Source organism: Lactuca saligna, chromosome 4 (genome assembly GCF_052625555.1).
Source record: "Lactuca saligna cultivar CGN05327 chromosome 4, ASM5262555v1, whole genome shotgun sequence".
NCBI classification, from domain to species: Eukaryota; Viridiplantae; Streptophyta; class Magnoliopsida; order Asterales; family Asteraceae; genus Lactuca; species Lactuca saligna.
The window spans coordinates 173,552,129-173,575,236 of record NC_136420.1 but is presented as its reverse complement, the minus strand read 5'-3'; the positions used below and the strand labels follow the sequence as shown (position 1 = coordinate 173,575,236).

The 23,108-nt window shown below is 40.6% G+C and overlaps 1 pseudogene across 1 annotated transcript; it reads left to right on the top strand.

The window, feature by feature from the left end:
* Positions 1-18,072: 18,072 nt before the first annotated feature.
* On the top strand, positions 18,073-20,425 carry LOC145038929 (ent-kaurenoic acid oxidase 2-like; annotated as a pseudogene). Its single transcript, XR_013679642.1, has 8 exons — positions 18,073-18,412; positions 18,501-18,976; positions 19,113-19,373; positions 19,453-19,536; positions 19,629-19,707; positions 19,787-19,893; positions 19,974-20,092; positions 20,189-20,425. The product of XR_013679642.1 is annotated as an ent-kaurenoic acid oxidase 2-like (transcript).
* The last annotated feature ends 2,683 nt before the right edge of the window (positions 20,426-23,108 follow it).

Sequence of the window (23,108 nt, the reverse complement as noted above, 5' to 3'; positions counted from 1 at the left end):
CATATATAACACATAATACATTTACTCTAACACCTATATCACATATATCATATATCATACCTGACCTTCCTGTCACATAATACATTGCCTTCCAGCCCATAGAAACATACATAGCATGCATAGCAACTATTCCTTTCAATTATAGCATATATATAACACATAACATATCCGACCTTCCGGTCACACAGTCAAACCCTTCCGGGTACAGTATAGTGAGAAGACTCACCTCGTGGTAATGTAAGCTATCAACTCTTGAAACTACTCGCACTCGATCCGCCGATCTGCAGACTCCCTATAATACCATATACCCTTATTAATACTCTTATCATTCAAGACAACTGACCCTAAGAATTTACATGCAGGTCAACTCTGGTCAACGGTCAACTTGACCGGACTCGTCGAGTGCAAAGGCGACTCGGCGAGTCTAGACGTCCTCCCCAAATTTCCCTGTTGTTCCCTTTCTACTCGTCGAGTATCCCTCTTGACTCGACGAGGTCCTCGTGGAAGAATCGCGGGGCCACCCCGACTCCACTCGCCGAGTCTGAAGAACAACTCGGCGAGTCCCAGTGAATCTTCAAGCTACTCGCCGAGTCTGCTCATCCGACTCGGCGAGTCCATGCCATGCAGTCGATCAACTGCTTCCTGAAACACGTATGGTCCCGAAATACACACTCATGGGACTATCTGGACCTCTAAACATCCTATTACTGGGGTATAAACACTTGGGTAACAACATAATAATCCCTCTAATCATCAAATGGGTTCTATAAACCCTAACTTCATATACACATCAATCACAGAAGAACGAAATCCGAGATATTACCTGATTGATGCACTTTCTGTGTCCCCAATCCTCAGAACGTGATTCTCTTGCTGTTCCTTTAGCTAAACCTTCCTCTTCCTTGCACACAACTCTTCCAAACCCAACAATGCTCTTCAATCCTTGTTCCAGATGCACACAATCGTTCTAGGGTTCTTCTCAGTAAGCAAAAACGAACAATGACGGCCTAAGAGGCGTTATAAACGATCCAAAACCAAACGGCTAGGGTTTCTGCTGAACAGCATCGACTCGCCGAGTCCCTAATGGACTCGTCGAGTCCAGTCGCGAATCTGCGACCAAGTCTGTGGTCCTACTCGGCGAGTCAGGCACCAACTCGCCGAGTCCCTTCCTAAAATGTCCCTAAAAATAGTTTTAAAACAATACCTGAAATTCCGGGCTGTTACAGTACTGCTCCTCGTGTTTATGGTTTATGTTTAGGTTCTGGGAATACTCTGATAATAAATGTATTGAAAACCTTTTTGTAATAACATTATTAAAATGGGTTGTTTTTGAAAAGTTTAAATTTTGTTGAAATTTTTGGTCGCTATAAGTTATGTGATGGGCATTTTGTTGGAAGGAGTAATTCCAACTTTGGGGTAGCCACAAACTCCCAAGATGAGTTGGGATGTGGTGATGCGTCAGGTACGCGGTGCGGGTTTTCGATGTAGAGGTGAATTCTGTATTAAGAGGAGGGTTATTGCTGTTACTCGATATCTTAGACATGAGCAGGGTCAGTTTGTTGGTACGTGATATACCTTGGGATACATCAGACGATTCTATTTGAGAGTATAGTATCCGTTGGGAGTAAAGAGAACTTTTTGACTTGTACGTCACTGGGCAAAGAGAGATGATATGAGAAGGAATTCTGTGAGACGTTGGATCATGGGATGGGTAACCATGAAGGTTCAATATGTGGGTTGGTGTCAAAAGGGATATGGGGACTGAAGCTGAGACTAATGAGAGTGATGTCTGAAGACACTTCTGATAGAGCATGGTTATTATTTTGTTCTGAGGGCAAAGTGTTAGGGGTTCTTTTCGGATGGGTGCAGATAGCAGTTAGTGGGTGTATGAGCCCTAGTCAGGTGTGGACCTTTCTGTGCTTGGGGCGAGAGTTGGATCATTTAGAAGGTTTGGTATGAGGGAACGGTGGCCGGTTTTGGGTTTCAATCTCGTTAGAGTCAGAGGATCAGTGAGTTATCAGGGTTTGACATTCGAGGATCGAGTATCATGGTAATCGTTGGAGTAGGCGGTCCGGCGGCGGGTCAGACCACTAAAGTTTCTAGATATTGGGATTGAGCATATCAGCGATAGAGTGGTTGGATTGGTTTTGATTTTGGGAGTTGTGTGTGGGTTCAGTTATCCATAGAAGAAGTTTTCGGTGTGATATGAGATTCATTCGGTAGGTGCCTTCCAGAGACTGAAATATATGTGGTTAAGGAGTGATTTCGAGGGAAAAATCTAATTCAAGTGGGGGAGAATTGTAACACCCAGGAATTTGGAGTATATTTTTAACCCTTATTCTTCTACTAAATTGTCAAGTTTAACCCATAAATGAAAATTGTCAAAGAGGAGTACGCTGGGTGTATAAAGGAGTACGTTGTGCGTACTCATGCGACTAAGTTGGACGTGGAAGCCACACGGTACGCTGGGCGTACCTTAAACTACGTTGGGCGTAGTGAGCCCAGACTAAAAAAACCCTAATTAAGAGAGGTGCCTTATATATAAAATGAGAGGGTCTTATTTCCAGCCACATTCTTCAGTCAAAAACCCTCTCAAACCCTTATATACTCGTTCTTGAGCTTGCTATCGCCTTGTTGAGCTTATATGTGATCTTGTGGACTCTTGGGAGTTAAGAAGGAGCATGGAAGAGAATGGAGTTCAAGTCTAGGCTTTGGATCTGAGCTTTCCTGGGCTAGAGCACCATTTGAAGGTATAAAGTTCCAAGCTTTCCCTTTCTTTTTTTTTTGTGCATATTAGGGTCCATTTTAGGGTTTTTGGTCTGAAAGTTTGAAGCTTTGTGAGTTGTTAAACTCCAGAGCCCTTTAGCCATCCTTTTGAGTGTTTTTGATGGAGTAGTTTCATAAAAATGACATCTTGAAGGTTAAGATCAAGTCATGCATGAATGGAGAGCTTAATGAGTAAAGAGAAGCAGTATTGTGTGTGTTGTGATCACTTCAGCCATGCAAAGGCTAAGAGTTTATGACTTTATGGAATAAGGACTATTAGGAAGCCTAGATTTAAGAGATGAGCTAAGGTCTTAACGGTTTAAGACCCATAAAATGGATTTAGCAAAACCGAGGTTATGCACCGCATAATTCCAGTACGCTCCGCGTACTGGGTTGAAGTCCCCGATCGGTCCTTGGGCGTTTCTGTGTACGCTGAGCGTACCAAGGAGGTATGCCCCACATAACCCCTCTGTGGACTTTTGGACTAGACTTGATATTTGGGCTTTAAGTATTGGGCTTGAATCCTTGGGATTACGTAGTTGAGCATATGAGCAGCGAATTAATTGATGTCTTGGGCCTCATGTTGGGCTTATCTTGTAGGGTGAGTTGGGCCTTGGGGAAGCCCATTTATTATTGGGCCTTGGTGGGCCTAATGGATTTAGGGCAAGATTGGGTCGGTAGATGGTCTATCTTTAGACCTAGTAAGCGAGAGCTTGGACTTAGTTCCTAATTGGGTTAATTGTGGGATTTGACACAGAGTTAGAGATCGGTGTTTAGCAGCAGCGTGACTAGAGGTTGATTCTTCATGCAAGGTGAGTCTTCTCACTATACTTTACCTGGAAGGGTACCTATGTGTGACCGGAAGGTCTGGTATGCTATAAGATATATGCACTGTATGTTAAGTTGCCTGTTTTGTATGCGATATATATGCTATGCTTGATATGGGCCGGAAGGCATTATGATGTAGACCAGAAGGTCAGCGAGTTATGGACCAGAAGGTCGACACGGGTAGGACCGGAAGGTTTACTAGGTTAGGACGAAAGTCCCCTGAGACATATCGACCGGAAGGTCATGGCCTGGAAGGGCGTATGTGTGTAAGTGGTATATTGAGGAACTCACTAAGCATTTATGCTTACATTTGTTACGTATGTGTTTCAGGTACCAGTGATAATCACGGGAAGGCGCCGGCTTGACTCGTACACACACATGAGGGACTTGATATGTTTTAATCTTGGGAGTTGATATATTTGTTATGACGAAATTGATACATTGAATTTTATGGTTTTGTCATGAATGAAATTACGTATTTTTAAAATGAAAAATTGTTTTGAAAAATCCGAGCGTTACATGTTTTTAGCTAATCTGGTATCAAATCCGATTTGAAATGTAGGATTAGGATCCGATTGAAAATCCGGTTTTGAATATGATCCGATCCGGTTTCGTCAAAATCGGTTTTGACCCAATCCGATTTTGAATACTGAAACTGGTTTTTGTGTACATCTCTACCCTCCACTAGTTAAGAGTGCGGTGGGTAAGAATGGATACCCAATGACGGTCATTTTACATGACACTTCCTTAAACACTCCTTATAGACCAACTTCGTGAATGAGGCCTACTGACGGTAAGATTGAGTTTTTCGTATATATATATATATATATATATATATATATATATATATATATATATATATATATATATATATATATATATAATTTTTTTGATCATATACTATATAGGGTGTATTTTAAACTTCTGATATACTAAGGTTTAATCTTTTAATAAATTAAGCTTTTAATTTAATTAGTTTTAAACCTATGTATGGATTTATCAATTGTCTTTTAATTAAAGACTTAATTAATTTATTAATAAAATCCATGAGTGTGTGTTTTCAAACTATTAAAAAATACTAGGGTTTTAATTTTAATTTTTAAATTCAAAAATTAAACTAATTAATTTAAATTTAAAAATTAAAATAAAATAATTGATTTAATAATTATCTATTAATTAAATCAATTGAGGATTATCCATTAAATTAATCAAGATAATTTAATCTAATCCCAACCCCCTAATTTTCAAAAAAAAGGGATAAAAATTATCTTAGTTAAATAGTTAACAAGATATTTCCTATATATAAACCTTATACTTATCCCTAAATATTCAAAAATCACTAGATTTGGGGAGGAAGGCAAGGGTTTCATCCATTGCCTTATTTTCGAAAACTCTAAGGGTTGAGAAACTCTTAGTTTTCGAAATTTGAGGCCAAAGGAAAGGGTTAAAACCCTAACCATAAAATCGAAAAACTAGGGTTATAAAACCCTAATTTGTGAAATTTTCTAGGCTAAAGGGTTTAGTTGCCACAAACCCTAATTTTGTCAAGTTCAACCAATTGCATCAGATACAATAGAAAACAATTCGTAGGCTCTGATACCGTTGTTGGGTTATGAGCAAAACATACAACCCTATATGTGCATGCAACCCTAATTGAATTGGGCTAAGGTTTTCTCTAATTAAACATGCAATTTGAACACAAAAGAAGAAACCCTAGGTTCTATGTATTATAATCTAATTCGCACAATCATGATTAAAATACACACCTTGATTGTTATATTGTAATAACAATCTAAAAACTTTGCTAGAAAGACTTTTGGTAGCATGCATCACAAGTGTTGCGCCTCTAATGGCTCACAAACAAACCTTGCAACCGAGAATTACTATGGAGAGAGAAGGGAAGTGAAAATTCAGCTCTAAGCCTTTGTTGCAGTGCATGGGACGAAATCCAACCCTATAGGGGTTTATATAGGCGATAATGAATGTTTAGGATAAGACAGGTGTATTTTAGATAACCCTAATCCCTTAATTACCTCCCTAAGGCTTCCAATGTACCCTTAGAGCCCAAGGAAACCCTAGTAGCATTTAGATTTTGTTCCACCTCTCTCTAAGGGAGGTTCTAGAATGCTCAATGCTCAACTATTGAACATTGTCACCTTTAGTCCTTGTAGTTTCAGTTAGTTCTTTTAATACCAAAATTAACTCTAAGTTAATTTCTGATTAAATATTAATTAAACAATATGATTACTAATTAATATATATTATTCACACAATACATTAATTAAATCTTTGATTTCAAATTAATTTATCAACCAAGTAATAATAAATTAATAAATCATTCTTCTCTCTGTATCCATTGCCAAGTTTGAAGGCAACCCCAAAGGACTTTACTATTATCAATTCAAATTTATACCAATTATAGTAATGAACTTAGACACCTAATCCAACACTATCGTGCTACAATCAAAAGAATTATTAATTAGGAATTTTTGTATGTGTGTTTCGGAGTGGAATTTCCGGACAAAAAAAAATCCGGAACGGTAGTCCAGACCATAAATTCTGGACCAAAATTCGGGACGCGGTTCATTGTATTTCATACATTATTTTCGGATTCTAAAAATGATTTTCGGCTTCCGGACACATTCCAGACTAGCAAAATTACGGTTTTTAATAACGATGTAACATCCTAACCGTTAGGTATCATTATTATTCCATTTAGATTTCATGTTTTAAGGCCTACTCGACGAGTTGACGCTGTGACTCTTCGAGTAGTAGCGGGACAGGACACGTCATTTAATAAGTGGCACAGCGAGTCGGCACGTGGGACTCGACGAGTAGAAGCTGGCAGAGGAAACCCTAAATTTCAGGGTTTTTGCAATACATATATTGGACCATTAGCGCCTCCCACGGTCATCTATCACCCTTTGAGAGCCAGAAACCCTAATTTACGTGGGTGTGAGCTTAGAGAGTGTTTTGGAGCTTTGGGAAGTGATTTTTCTGAAGGAAACTTGTAGATCAAGAGGCTAGCATCAAGGATTTCGTGTAGATCCTGAGTCTACTTTAGCTTGGGCACGTTTTCGAGGTAACAAGTTGTTACCTTGATCTCTTTTCTTCTAGAATCTTTCATATGTGAAGATTAGGTCTTTTTTTAGCTATTTATGAAGGGATTATGGTATGGGAGCTAGATTTGAAGTTAAAACTTCAGATCTGAACCTCTTTTGAGCCCTAAGTTCATAAAATTCTTAATAGGGTCATGAAGGAACCCTTGTTTATGAGTAAAGTCCCATTTCAAGCTTAGATGTGTAATTTGAGTCATGCAAATACTTAAAGGAAGCAACTTTATGTTGCTAATGCGCTCTAGGGACCAAGATCTATTGATTGGAACAAAGGGGTAGTTCAGAATCGCTTGATCATGAGAGTATGCATATGGACTCGGTGAGTTTGGGAGATGACTCGCCGAGTCAGGTAGGGTTTTGTGCAAATTGGTCCCGCATGCACTCGGCGAGGTCTGGGAGATGACCCGGTAAGTTAGTTTGAGCTTCTAAGCACTGGGTCGCGTATCGACTCGGTGAGTCTGCTAGAGACTCAGCGAGTCGAGTCAAGAAATTCTAGAATCAGGAGGGACTCGAGGCAGAGAAAGTTATATTCAGCAAATAGGTCAACATGGACTGTTGACCATTGACCAGTAACTTGACTTGACTGTGGGATGTCTTGAACATCCCAAGGGCATTTTGGTAATTTGAGAGATTATTGAGTTGACCACTTATGGGTACATGCGAGGTGGTTGGATCAATATCTGGAGGTATGGACAGTATCATTTTGAGCTACTAGCAAGGTGAGTTATCCTCACTATATCAATAGGGTCTAAGGCACCAAGGCCGACCCTTTTAGTTGTTATCTTGGTTATAGTATGCTACATGTGGTTGTTGTAACACCGTAAAAATTTGAACAAATTTTCACTTTTGTAACCCATAAAATATCATTTGAGAGCATAAACAAATCGTTATAACAACATTGTATCAATACAAAACCCAAGATCAAAATATATATAAAACTCCAGTATACGTGTGTACGGATCATGCCGGCGCCTTCCCACGATCGTCACTAGTACCTGAAACACATAATACATAACATTGTAAGCAGAAATGCTTAGTGAGTTCCTCAGAATACCACTCTAACACTTAATAGCCACTCGAGCCTGTAACTTTGTTGACCCTCAGGTATATGTGTCTCAGTGGGGCCCTCCAACCCCAACTCTCAATGGGCTCTCTGGCCCTAACTCTGTGGACCCGAAAGTCCTAACTCTGTGGACCCGAAGGTCCTAACTCTGTAACTCTAAATCATACATAGAACATATCAAAATAAATCATAGCACATAAATAACATGCAATTACACTGGCACATCACTCTAGAATACTCTATCACATAACTCTGTTACCACACTAGGTAAAGTATAGTGAGAAGACTCACCTCAGGTGTCTCGGTAATTCTTTGACTCGGTAGGAATACTGCCTAGTCTTCGCCTATTCACATAAAATAAACACTCTTATAAATATAATTCTCAAGACTAGACTCAACCTGCCTTTGGCACTCTCAGGAGGGAAAAAGGCTATTTTACCCTCCTCTCAACACAAGTACTCCATTGACTAAACCCTAAAAGTCAAAGGTCACACTTTGACCCTACTCGCCGAGTGCACTCTGGTGACTCGGCGAGTTCACACATGTCCTTTAACACTTTGTCCCACTTGGCACGCCGAGTCCCTCCCTATGCTTGACAAGTCATACTAGGCATGAATCGCGGGGCCACCACAACTCAACTCGTCGAGTCTCAAGAACAACTCCGTGAGTGCCGCCTTGAACTCCAATCCTCTAAATCCCTTCTGACTAACTGAGTCATCCCCCAACTCAGCAAGTCTGATTACCGAGCAATTTATGTGAAACCCTAACCCTACTTGCCAAGTCTCAAGAACAACTCGACGAGTTCATGCCATGCACAAACTCTACTGGCCTCCTGAGGTCAGATCTGTTTCCTTAAATCAAAGATATGGCCTTCCTAAGCATGAATGTCACGTAAAGCTTGAAACTTGATGCTTGTATAACAACAACAAGGCATCAAAAGGAGATTTAGTCCCAAAAATGGCAACCTAAGTCCAATAACCCAAACTAATCCATAAAGCTCCAAGGGTTAGGGTCTCTGGACCTCTTTGAGTCTAGATCCAAGGCACAAACTCGAAGAGGGACCATTTGCTCCATATAATCACTCTCCAAAGGGGTTAGAAAACCCTAACTCTATAGATCAACACCAAAACTGAAGGAGGTTCGAACTATTACCTCAAAATGAAGTCTCTGAATCCCTGGAACTGCTAGAATCGCACCTCCCCTCTTGCTCTTGCACTTCCTTCTTGCTAAATCAAAGATACAAGGATCGAAAGTGTCTTCTTCTTCCTTACAACGATTTGGCTCTCTTAGGGTTCTCTCAAGGGCTGGTAGCCGCAATGAGAGGCTATAAGTGCCCTTATATAGGCTCCAAACCCGGGGATTTAGGGTTTGATTAAACAGCGTGGACTTGCCGAGTCCACTTATGGACTCGCCGAGTCCAAAGCAAAGCTGGATGAACAATCGCGACCCTACTCGGCGATTCTACGCATCAACTCGCCGAGTTCCTTCCCATAATTAAAAATAATTAAATAAAATAATATATACATGAAAACCCGGCTGTTACAGTTGTGATCCTTTAGATCAGTATCAAGATAGATGATATGTTGTTATGCTCTTATGATCTGTTAGGATTAGTATGTTAGTGACTTGGTTAGGTCGGTGCTCTGGTTATGAGAGATTGCTATGATCGATGATCTGTGAGATGGTTATATCTGATATTTGTATAAGCCAGTATATGTTAGTTATGTGCACATGGTTATTTGCTTGATGTTTGGGTTGAGGCGGTCTTGCTTTGTGTTGAAGGCCAACATACCCTACGAGCGTTCCGGATAGACTGTAAGCCCGTATGGTGGTCCACTAATACCAAAGGCTCGGGATAGATCCAGATAGACTGTAGGCCCTGTAGGGCGATCCAGTTAGGTCAAAGGCCCATTAAGAATGTTGTTGATTATCTATTATTGATATGGTATTATCGGTGTGGTATTGGTATTTTGGGGGTAGCTCACTAAGCCCTCGGAGTTACAGTTTCAGTTTATTATTTCAGGTACTTTTGGAGATCATGGCAAAGCGAAGGCTTGACCGTACTGCTCCTCATCCATATGGTTATATTTATGGGACAATTTGGTGAATAATATTTTGAAAACATTTTGTAAAACACTATTTGGTTTCATGATTGAATAAGTTTAAATTTGGCTTAAAATTTTTAGATGTTACAAGTTGGTATTAGAGCCTTGTTTTGAGAGAATTGGAGGAGCACTCGTGTGAACCCAATCTCAAATCATGGAAAGTTTTAGAATAAATTCTAAAGTGGTTTTCAAAATAAGGGATGGAGGATGCTTTGTGTACGATCAGTTGGAGCCAATAAGTAGACCCCAAAATACCATACAGTTATTTGATATTATGATCTGTTAGAACAACATGCTAGTGCTAGGCTAGGGATCTTTAGGAATTGCGTGATAGACTTGCCTGATTATATGATGCCTACTAGCCTAGGGTTTCTTTTCTATGGAATTAACATCATAACTGTTGTTGTTTAGTGTATGCATCACGGCTGTGCATAATCAAGATCTTATAGCCTGAGAATGTTTGATTCGACCTTTGGGTAGGATTGGATATTGGAAAGTCTATTGGGTCCAGCGTTATGTATGGCTAGCATACACTAATGCTGCAGGGTTGGTGGAAGTTTCATGGATGGATGGGTCGTGAGAAGCCATGAGGCCAGTTGTGAGATAGTTTCACATTCCTCTAGGAGTGAGGGTTGAGCGCTTGCTATGTTGATGTCTATTGTTTGGGAGTTGTGGTGATACTTGAGACAAATATGGGTAGGTGTGGAAGGTAGTATGGGCCCGTACTACTGAAATCATAGGACCCATACGCATAGCAAGGAAGTCACAACCCCTAGTGTTTGTGGGAATTGGTATCCCGATATTATGTTGTTTATCTGACGTCTTGGGTATATTTTTAGTATGGTGATGACGAGACACTTTACGACTGGATCTGGATCAGGATTTGGGGCGGAGGCCCAGATGTACCTATAGCACCTGAGCCCATGGTGTAGATAGGGACAGAGTAGTTAGATTTCAGGATTCGGGAGATCCCGCATGATGAAATTGCTGCTACATTTCGAGCGCAACTACCAAAGATGTTTGGGTCGAGTACTTTGATGAGCATTATGCAACCTTAGCAGCGACGGCTGCTGCTACAACCATGTCAGTTATAACAGCGGCAGGTGGTAGAGGAGGAGCCAGTCGGGCTTTCTAGTACCGGGACTTCGATAACACAAAGCCCCCGACGTTTGATGGTACATAGGATGTGATCAGGGCTATAAGGTGGTTATCTGATCTGGAGGGCTATTTCTTCACGTGCTCGTGTCCTATTGACCAGAAGGTTAGGTGTGCCCTGAACCTGCTGAGGCTTGGGGCCAATGACTGGTGGAGATTGACTTCTGGGTCGTATACCGATGATCAGAGAGCTGCTATTACTTAGGAGCAATTTAGGGATATGTTCCGCACCTACTATGATCCACGCGTGGAGCAGGAGCAGCTTGATTTGGAGTTTTTGACATTAAGGCAGGATGGAAAGTCGGTGATGGAGATCACCCGCATATTCACGAAGAGGGCTATGTTTTGCATAAAGTTTTCTTCCTAGTAGTCTCAGATGACTCGTTATCTGCGTATGCTCAAGACCGATATCCGTCAGTTTATTGCTACGCAAAATTGTGATACTCTTCTGGACCTCCAAGAAGTCTCGAGGCAGCGTGAGTTAGAGATAGAGATGTAGTTGAAGGAGCATCATCCGATTCCAACACAGTCTCAGCTGACACCTATGCAGTCTAAGACCGCTGATACTAGGACCGGATGTCAGTAGAGCCGCACTTGTTGAAAGTGTAGCAGGGGTCATTTTGGATTTTGTCGAGAAGGTGGTGGGTGCACAAATCTGGCAAAGAGGGGCACTATGCTAGGGACTGTAGCCAGTCCGCCTCTTTGGCAGATATGAGGATATGTTATCATTGTCATCAAGTTGGTCATGTGAAGACCAACTATCCGCAGCTTGCCGCCAAGCCGGCGCAGGTTCCCGCACCAGCTATGTTGAGGATTGCAGATGGGAGGCCAGTCAAGACGGAGCCTCCGAAGGCTCAGGGCATGCCTTCCAGCTCACGGCCAAGGAGGCCACGGCAGCACCGAATGTGGTTGCTGGTATGTTTCTATTCTCTCTTTCAGTTATCATATTTGTGTTATGCTTATCTTTTGTACCTATGTTTAGGTACATTTTTAGTAAACACTTTGCATGCATTAGTTTTATTCGACTCAGGGGCGAGTCGGTCGTTTGTATCCCAGACTTTCAGTAGGGGGTTCAGTGTGCAGGTAGATGATCTTGAGTGTCTGTTGCCAGTTTCTATCGCTAACGAAGATAGGGTTTCTACTTCTTCGGTCTACCGGGGATGTGAGTTGGAGATTTTAGGGGTATCCTTCCCGATAGTTTTGATTGTTATTCCCATGGGGGAAGTATGTGTGATCGTGGGGATGGATTGGCTCAGTCGATTTGGTGCCATGATCGATTGTGAGGGACAACGAGTAGTAGTTTGAACCCCAAGTGCGGGACAACTGGTGGTATATGGTAAGGGAACCAGAGTAGGATCAAGATTTTGTTCGACAACCAGGGCTCGACAGTATATTCAGCACGGGTGTACCAGTTATTTAGCGTGTGTGGCGAATAGATGGGTCAGGGATCAGACTTCAGTTTTAGAGGTCCCGGTGGTTAGAGAGTTTGCTGACGTGTTTCCGGAGGAGTTACCTGGAGTGCCTCCAGAGAGGCAGGTGGAGTTCAGGATTGATCTAGTGCCAGGTGCGGCCCCTATCGCTAAGGCGACGTACCGTTTGACACCGCAAGAGATCCAAGAATTATCATCTCAGTTGCAGGAGCTGCTGGGTAAGCAGTTTATTCGTCCGATTAGTTCTCCATGGGGAGCACCGATCCTTTTGTCAGGAAGAAGGATGGTTCACACCGGATGTGCATTGATTATAGGGAGTTGAACAAGTTAACGGTGGAAAACCGTTATCCACTCCCAAGCATAGATGATCTTTTCGATCAGTTGCAGGGTGCATCTTGGGTTTCCAAGATCATTTTGAGATCCAAATATCACCACGTCCGGGTGAGAGAGGAAATACATGGAGAAGACCGCGTTTCAGAATCGTTATGGTCATTACGAGTTTGTGGTGATGTTGTTTGGGCTCACCAACGCGCCGCTAGTGTTCATGGATCTGATTAATTGGGTTTGCAGAACGATGCTTGATAGCACGGCCATTGTGTTCATAGATGATATCTTGGTGTATTCCAAGACCCGATAGCAGCATGAGGAGCACCTCAGGGAGCTGTTGGGAGTTTTGAGGCGAGAACGGATTTATGCCAAGTTCTCTAAGTGTGAGTTTTGGTTGTGAGGGGTCCAGTTCCTTGGGCATCTCATTCACCAAGAGAGGATTTTGGTCGATCCGGACAAAAGTGAGGTGGTTATGCAGTGGGAGTTTCCGAAATCTCCCTCAAATATCAGGAGTTTGTTGGGATTAGCAGGGTACTATCGGAGATTCATTCAAGATTTCTCCAAGCTTGCAGTACCCCTCACTCATCTAATGAGGAAGGGATGGACTTCCGGTGGGGCCTTAAGCAGCAGAGGGCGTTTGAGACCCTCCAACAGTGTTTATGTGATGCGCCAGTGTTGACACTCCGTGAGGGAGTTTTGGATTTTGTAGTATTCTGTGATGCATCCATCACAGGTTTGGGGGTAGTCCTTATGCAGAGGACGAGTGATAGCCTATGCATCGTGACAGCTGAAGCCGCATGAGACGAGATACGCTACACACGATCTGGAGTTGGGAGCGGTGGTATTCGCTCTCAATATTTGCAGGCATTACCTATATGGTCTGCGTTGTACCATATACACGGATCACAAGATTTTGAGGCACATCCTGGATCAGCTGAACCTGAAAATGAGGCAGCGCAGGTGGCTGGATGTAGTCAAGGACTACGAATGCGAGATCCTTTACCACCCTGGTAAAGAGAATGTGGATTCAGACGCTTTAAGCTGCAAGTCAACTGCATCTTCTACCCCAACAATGTGCATGAGGATAATGGTGAATTCCCCGCTTGTGAGCTTGATTAGAGATGCCCAGGTTGAAGCATGCGGCCAGAGAACTGGAAGTTGGAAAGGGTCAAGGGCGAGAGCGCCCAGTTTGTTCATGATAGCCGTGGATTATTGACCCAATACAGTCGGGTTTGGGTTCCGATGTCTGGTGGGGTCAGGCAGATAGTGATGGAGAAGCCTCATAAGTCTAATTTTTCTATACACCTGAGGGCCACCATGATGTACCGTAATCTGAGTTTAAGTTATCGGTGGTCATGTATGAAGTGAGAAATCGCTTGGTATGTCGAGAGGTGCTTGACTTGTAGGATGGTCAAGGCCGAGCGTCAGAGGCCGCATAGTAAGCTGCAGCGTATAGAAATTCCCATGTGGAAATGGGAGCAGATCACGATGGACTTCATTAAGAAACTACCAAGGACGACGAAGGGGTTCGATTCTATATGGGTCATCGTGGATCGATTGACCAAGAGTGCCCATTTCTTTGTTATTCGGGAGAGTTCATTGTCCGAGAAATTGGCCGACGTTTACGTCCGCGAGATTATCTCTTGCCATGGGGTTTCGGTCTCCATCGTGTCCGATCGAGATGTCAGGTTTACCTCTCGTTTTTGGCAGAAGTTCAATGATGAACTGGGTACGCAGATGCACTTTAGTACATCGTTTCATCCTTAGACCGACAGGCAGAGTGAGCGGACCATTCAGACCCTCGAGGATATGTTGAGGGCGTGTGCTATTGACTTCGAAGGGAGTTAGGATTGCCATTTACCTCTTTCAGAGTTTGTTTACAACAACAACTATCATTCCAGTATTGACGCCCTTCCTTTTGAACTATTGTATGGTCAAAAATGTAGAACCCAGATCTGTTGGGGTGAGGTTGGACACAAAGTGATGGGTCGGACTGAGGTAGTTTTGCAGACTTTCGAAAAGATCCAGCAGATTAGATAGCGACTACAGACAGCCCAGAGTCGACAAGAGAGTTACGCTGATAAACGCCGATCGGATTTGAAGTTTTAGGTTGATAACATGGTACTCTTGAAGGTCTCACCCTGGAAGGGCGTGATTCACTTCAGAAAAAGGGGAAAGTCGAGTCTCCGCTAAATTGGGTTGTTCAGGGTCATCACCAGGATTCGTAAAGTGGAGTACAGGCTGGAATTACCGGATGAACTTAGCCAAATTGACAACACCTTTTATGTTTCACAATTCCGAAAGTGTATTATGGACCCGGAGGCAGTGGTGCCACTGGATGACATTCATGTTGATGAGCATCTGAATCATAATGAGATGCCGGTTTCCGTTTAGGAAAGGAAAGTGAAAGTCCTGCACAACAAGGAGGTTCCGTTGGTGAAGATACAATGGGAGCATCGTAGGGGATTCGAGTAGACATGTGAGTCGGAGGCTGAGATGCAGGAGCATTATCCAGAGTTATTCACTATAACAGACTTCGAGGACGAAGTCTAAGTTAAGTGGGGGAGAATTGTGACATCCCAACTGTCACGTATCATTATTATTCCATTTAGATTTCATGTTTTAAGGTCTACTCGACGAGTTGACACTGTGACTCATCGAGTAGCAGCGGGTTAGGACACGTCATTTTATGAGTGACTCGGCGAGTCGGCATGGGGGACTCGATGAGTAGGAGCTGGCAGAGGAAACCCTAAATTTCAGGGTTTTTGCACCATATTAATTGGACCATTAGCGCCTCCCACTGTCCTCTATCACCCCTTGAGAGCCAAAAACCCTAATTTCCATGAGTGTGAGCTTAGAGAGTGTTTTGGAGCTTTGGGAAGTGATTTTTGTGAAGGAAACTTGTAGATAAAGAGGCCAGCATCAAGGATTTCGTGTGGATCCAGAGTCTACTTCAGCTTGGGCACGTTTTGGAGGTAACAAGCTGTTATCTTGACCTATTTTCTTCTAGAATCTTTTATATGTGAAGGTTAGGACTTTCTTTAACTATTCATGAAGGAATTATGGTATAGGAGCTAGATCTGAAGTTGAAACTTCAGATTTGAACCTCATTTGAGACGTAAGTTCATAAAGTTCTTAATAGGGTCATGAAGGAACCCTTGTTTATGAGTAAAGTCCCATTTCAAGCTTAGATGTGGAATTTGAGTCATGCAAATACATAAAGGTAGCAACTTTACGTTGCTAATGCACTCTAGAGACCTAGATCTATTGATTAGAACAAAGGGGTAGTTCAGAATCGCTTGATCATGAGAGTATTCGTATGGACTTGGTGAGTCTGGGAGATGACTCGGCGAGTCAGGTAGGGTTTTGTCCAAATTGGTACCACATGGACTCGGCGAGGTCTGGGAGATAACCCGACGAGTTAGTTTGGACTTCCAAGCACTGGGTCACGTATCGTCTCAACGAGTCTGCCAGAGACTCTGCGAGTCGAGTTGAGAAATTCCGGAATCAGGAGGGACTCGAGGTAGAGAAAGTTATATTCAACAAATAGGTCAACATGGACTGTTGACCATTGACCAGTAACTTGACTTGACTGTGGGATGTCTTGAACATCCCAAGGGCATTTTGGTAATTTGAGTGATTATTGAGTTGACCACTTATGGGTACATGCGAGGTGGTTGGATCAATATCTGGAGGTATGGACAGTATCATTTCGAGCTACTAGCAAGGTGAGTTATCCTCACTATATCAATAGGGTCTAAGGCACCAAGGCCGACCCTTTTAGTTGTTATCTTGGTTATAGTATACTACATGTGATTATGATCTGTTAGATCGGTATCAAGATAGACGATATGTTGTTATGCTCTTATGATCCATTAAGATTGGTATGTTAGTGATCTGGTTAGGTCGGTGCTCTGGTTATGAGAGTTTGCTATGATCGATGATCTGTGAGATAATTATATCTGATATTTGTATATGCCAGTATATGTTAGTTATGTGCACATGATTATTTGCTTGATGTTTGGGTTGAGGTGGTCCTAATTTGTGCTGAAGGCCAACATACCCTACGAGCAGTCCGGATAGACTGTAGGCCCGTATGGTGGTCCTGTCATACCGAAGGCTTGGGATAGATCCAGATAGACTGTAGGCCTTGTAGGGTGGTCTAGTCAGGCCGAAGACCGAATATGCATGTTGTTGATTATCTGTTATTGATATGACATTATCAGTGTGGTATTAGTATTTTGGGGGTAGCTCACTATGCCATTGGGCTTACAGTTTCAGTTTACTGTTTCAGGTACTTCCGGAGATCATGACAAGGCGAAGGCTTGACCGTACCGCTCATCATCCATGTGATTATATTTCTGGGAAACTCTGATGAATAATATTTTGAAAACATTTTGTAAAACACTATTTGGTTTCATGGTTGAAAAAGTTTAAATTTGACTTAAAATTTTTGGATGTTACAAACGATGTATGATGTAGTTTAAATGTATAAGTCCATGTAATCCTATAATTGTCTTAACACGATTAAAATTCTTTGAAAATCCTATAATACCTATAAAATTGCATAAAATAAACATGTTTTAACGTTCAATCTAAGAAAATGCATATAATTAGAAACAAAATTAAAACTTATTCACCGCTATCAGAAGACATTTTCACTTATAGAGGTGTCTGGAATGGTAGGTATGGTAATTCGAAAAAAAGAAATGTCGAAATCTAGTCCGAAACAGATTAAATGTTATTTATAGGAGAACCAGATTCCTAGGTCGAAATTATCTACATGTTTAACCGAATATGAAATCGGGTTTGGAACACCCCATTCGGCATTCTGGATCAAGTGATCATTTTGCAATAAAAAAAGATTATAATTTTTAATAACTACAAAAAAAAAAAGGTTAGATAACTCAATTTCCTTTTATGGCTAAATACAGTTTTTAAAAGAAATGATATTTATATTTAAGATTATATTTTAATGCATGGTAGGCATATACGACATTCACCTAATTTAATAATCGAGATCTATAATACAACAATCTCCATATGGGGTTTGTTTAGTGTTACTGATAAGACTTTATAGATAACTAGATAAGATATTTCTACGCTGGACTAATTTATAATAAGGTCTTAATTAATGTACTTCAAGATCTGGGTTATAACATTTAACCAACCATATAGTTTTTCTCTTCTATCGTCCAATTATCACTCAGGAGTTGAAACAATATATTAATCTACAAACTTGTCCACTAGTCTTGTTCGAATATGTTAGTTCTCTAATGGTATCTTTCCGGCATGCTATATAATTAACACATGCAGTCGTATGAAGCAGTGCATTAATCATCGGGCACAGGAAAGAATACAAAACCTATAGAGAGGCACTATGACGATGGCCGTATGGTTGACGGTGGTGATAGGAGCGGTGCCACTAATAGGGTGTTTATTGTGGTGGTGGAACGACATATGGTATGGCTTAGTTATGACAGCTCTCCGGCCATCCCAAAGTGGCACCAAGCTGCCACAAGGCTACATGGGTCTTCCGATCATCGGTGAAACGCTCACATTCCTATGGTACTTCAAATTTCTTGGTCGCCCCGAAGACTACATAAATTCAAAGCGTCAGAAGTAATTTTCTTTACTCCTTTTGTGGTTTTTTAGTATTTAACATTTCAACCGATGCTTGATCATCATCAATTATGAATTCTAACTGCAGGTATGGTGATGGGATAGGTATGTACAAAACACACCTGTTCGGTAGGCCATCAGTGATTACATTTTTACCAACGACCAATAAATTCGTACTTCGAGATACCGAAACCTTCAGGTTGGAGTGGGCAAATCCAGAGCTCATAGGCAAGACGTCAATGTTTGTGGTTAACGGAGAAGCACATCTTAGGATTCGAAATTTTTGTTATTCGAAGCATTAACCAACCAGATGCTCTACGTCGAATCGCCCTTGCTGTGCAACCACGTATGATCTCAGCCCTCCAATCGTGGACCACACGTGGTAAAATTAATTCCTTCAATGAAATAATGAAGGTCACTTCTGAGAACATCGGCAAGTATTTTGCTAGCTTCGAGCCAGGCCCTATCCTCGACAAGATTAACCAACACTTTAAGGAAATTCTTGATGGATTTACGGCTTACCCTTTGAATATACCAGGATTTAAATTTCATCGTGCGATTCAGGTAGTCATCATATATGATTGGATTAAAGTTTTCCAAGTTAATATGTCATGATCAAAGATATAGTACTTGTGGATAATATATAGATCGGCTTCGTTCAGAATTGTAAAGGTTTATATATGGTGCTTTTTTGTGATAGTCTCGTAGAAAAGCTCAAGCTATTTTCAAGGAAGAGTTGGATAGAAGGAGGAGCAACATAGATGGAAGTATCCAACCTATAAATGATTTAATCGATGGGTTTATTACTCTGAAGGATGAGGAAGGGAACTATTTAAGTGACACTGAGATTCTTGATAACATTACTAGCATTGTTCTTGGTGGGTTTGAATCAGTTGTCATCGTCACAGTGTGGGCTCTTTGTTATCTTGCGAAAAACCCCTCTGTTTTACAAAAGCTTCGGGTACACGCCTACACCTAGCATGATTTTTTCGTATTCTATTCTCAGACTTCTTTATCTTTACACATATGATCATATATAGGACGAGAACATGGTTCTGGAAAAGAGTAAGAGCCAAAAACTTGTAACTAGCGATGAGATTTTCAAGTTGGTATACACCATGAAGGTATATATAGTAATGTTTGCTTCGGAGTAATATGTATCCCTTTGGAAGTAATTTGACGAATTAATCCTTAATATTGATATTCATGCCTTCAGGTTGTGGATGAAACAGTCAGATTGTCGAATGTCGCTAACTTTGTTTTACGTACGACAACAGAAGATGTTGAGTATAAAGGTAATTAGTGTTTTATTTATTCGCTTGTTTTATTTTTATATAATTATATTGCTAAAAGTTTATACTTATAACAACATAGGATACACTATACCAAAAGGATGGAATATGATTGTATTGCTTAGGAATGTCCACGTAGATCCTAAAAACTATGACGATCCATTGTGTTTCAACCCTGATAGATGGGATGTAAGTCAGATGTTAAGCATAATATGTTTCTCCATGTCATTTTTTTCTGATTTCAAAACTAAACACATATATGTTTTAAGGGATCAATGCTGCCTGAAAACTTCCAAGCATTTGGCGCTGGTCCAAGAACCTGTGCAGGAAATATGCTCGCTCGTTTACAACTGGCCTTGTTTCTACATCATATCTCCACAGGATACAAGTATAAATTCATTTCCTAAGTAGATATATATGATCAAAAGTGAACTTTACTATGTATGTATTTGTATATACTGATCGATTTTGAAATCGATTTCAGATGGGAATTAGTGAATCCAGACGTAAAAGTGAAGTATCTCCCAAATCCTAAGCCAGAAGATGGTCTCGAAATTACCATTGCCAGATTATGAATCCTACTACTAGAGAGTACTAGTTTTATATGTTATGTAGTTTCTATGATGAAACAAGCAAAGAGTAGTTCGCTGAATAAATATTACCCTTGTGTTGAAAACCTCAAACTCAAATCTTTGAATAAATATTACCCTTCTCTTCAAAAGCTCAAACTCAAATCTTTGACAGCTGTGAAATCCATCAGTAAACGGTTTTACGGTTTATGGAAAAGCCTTGTGTCCTAAGAGTATCTACAATGGTGAGTTGAATAGGAAAGTTAATTGAGGTGACAAGTGTATTTGTGAATTAAACTTTATTATATTGAGATGTTACATTGACATTAAATGAACTTAAAGTTCAATGATCATTTAATGCTTTAACGGGAAAAAAGTTTTTAAGTCATAAATATATTGTATAAATTAGTTTTTGTAATTTTCTATTGAATTTTGTAGAGTTCAAGGCGTTGTAAAAAAATTGAAAGAGTTATATGGAACATAAAAAAAATGATATGACAATCCATTAAACTCTATGGACTTCAATGAATTATAGATGCTGTAATCTTTTATGTGACAAACTATTTGAGAGATTACCGAAAGAATATTCCACTGGAAAGTTACCTACGATGAATCAGCGGTTGACATAACTCTATGATGGTCTTTTGAAGGACCTTATTACCGACAGACCCGGTTTGAACATTTCAATGGATCTGTTTTAACGACCTTTAACCATTTTCGACGCGTCTGTTTTGACCACTTTGTCCATTTTTGATAGTTCAGGTTTGACCACCTTTGACAATTTCCGACAGAATCTAGGTTGACCATATTCGACTTGTTCTTATGGATTTACAATGAAATCTAGAAACATAAAAATCACCAAAAACAACCAGGAAATAGTTGATAATTTTTTACTATAAAAGACTTTAAGAACAATTATAGAAAGCAACAAGATGAAACCCTAATACTTAAAGAGCCATTTTAATAATTGTAATTGAACTACAAGAAAGTTTGGGCAACACTACAAGAAAAGGTATCAATGGAGGAGACAAATTAAAAGTCGCTTGTATCAGTATAGAAACCGCTTGCATAGGTTTTAGAGTTGACCTAATCACCTGGGGAAAACACGGGTATTAACAGGTTGGGACGACCTAATCATCTTTCATCCCCCGCCCCACCCATTTTTTTGCCCCTAATATCACCTTTAAATTAAATTACAACTTTTCCCATTCTCTTTTATGCAATTTCTCATAACTCTCTCTCTCTCTCTCTCTCTCTCTCTCTCTCTCTCTCTCTTTCTCTCTCTCTCTCTCTCGCACACACACAGATGCACACACACAATCCCTCCCGATGATGAACACCAACTCATTTTCTTATCTATCGTTTGCTATTGATGACCACCAATGATCACCACTATCATAAATTTATAGGTGGAAAAGGTACATCACTACCAACCGTTTTTGTTGTATGTTATTTATTTGTAGAACTTTTGTATAAAATGTGTTTAGATTATTAGAAATTTATGAATTGAAATGTATGTTTAAATGTGTTTAGATTAGTATAAATTTATGAAATCTATGTCTAACACCAAATTCCAGGAATAATTGCTTTTATGAATTCATCATTTAAGATTTAAAAGTATATGATTTTTGGTGGCCACGATGTGTTGGTGATAGTACCATGATGTGGCGGCACCTGATGAAAACACACATTCATATAAGGTGCCATGACGTGGTATGGTGATGACCATGACGTGGTGGCCGCCAACATGCAATACCCTAATTTTTCTAGCTTATGTTAGGGTGCAAAGTTATTCAAGTTTGACTTTGTAATGTGTTGACTTTTGTAAAACACACTTTCATGTGGTGCATTAGCCTTTTGACCCATGAGTTAGTGAGAGTGAGAGAGAGACATGTAAACACCTCTATATAAGGTGGGTTTAATCCACTTGTAAATGTGTGCTTGAGAGTTGTAAAGGTGAGTGCATAAGTGTGTGTTATTTATGTAGATGTAGATCTATGTCCCTTTTTGTAACACCATACATATTCAATACATCTCTGGAACACCCAAATCACCATGTTCATTGTGCAATATTTAATTCCGCATGCTAAACCATGTTCTTTATGTCACTTCAGCTAAAGCCTTATTTAAGGGATGTGATGGCTAGGGTTTGTTCACTCTCAGCCCGCATCACTTCCTTTTCGACCAAGAGCAATACTACCCTCCATTGTTGATATTTGTGAGCTTTTGGTGCCTTGAAGAAGAAGAAGAAGAAGAAGGTGTCCTTGGTGTGTAGATCAAACAAGCATCATCTCTTACACACATTTTCAACTCTTGTAAGTCCTCAAGTTCTGATCTTGTGTGCTATGTTTCTAGATCTACGTTGTTGGGAGCTTTTCTCTATGTTTGGGAGAGTTTGGACGGATAGATTCCATAAAGTTGGCAACTTTATAGATCCTTGAGGTCCCCTTATGGTTCTATGTCCCAGATCTAAAGTTTACTAGAGTTTTGATATCATGTATGAGGTTTGGCCTCATTTTCACCATTTTGACCTAGCTTGAGCTCAATACATTTGTTGTACATGTATGTCTATTAAAGCAACATTTTTTTTATCATGCTTTGGGTGTAAGAGTATCTTCTGGAAAATATGGATGAGTAGCTTGAAGAATTAAGGGGTTAATGCATTAAGCTGGTCAGAGCAGGTTCCACAACCTGGTGGGTTGGCTACCACGAAGTGGTGATAGGCAGTCTCCACCACTGTTTTGTCGAGAGGACATCATTGATGTGTTTTATATATATGAAATATCTACAATACAGAAAACAATTAACAACCAATAGGGTACATTCCTCCTATAA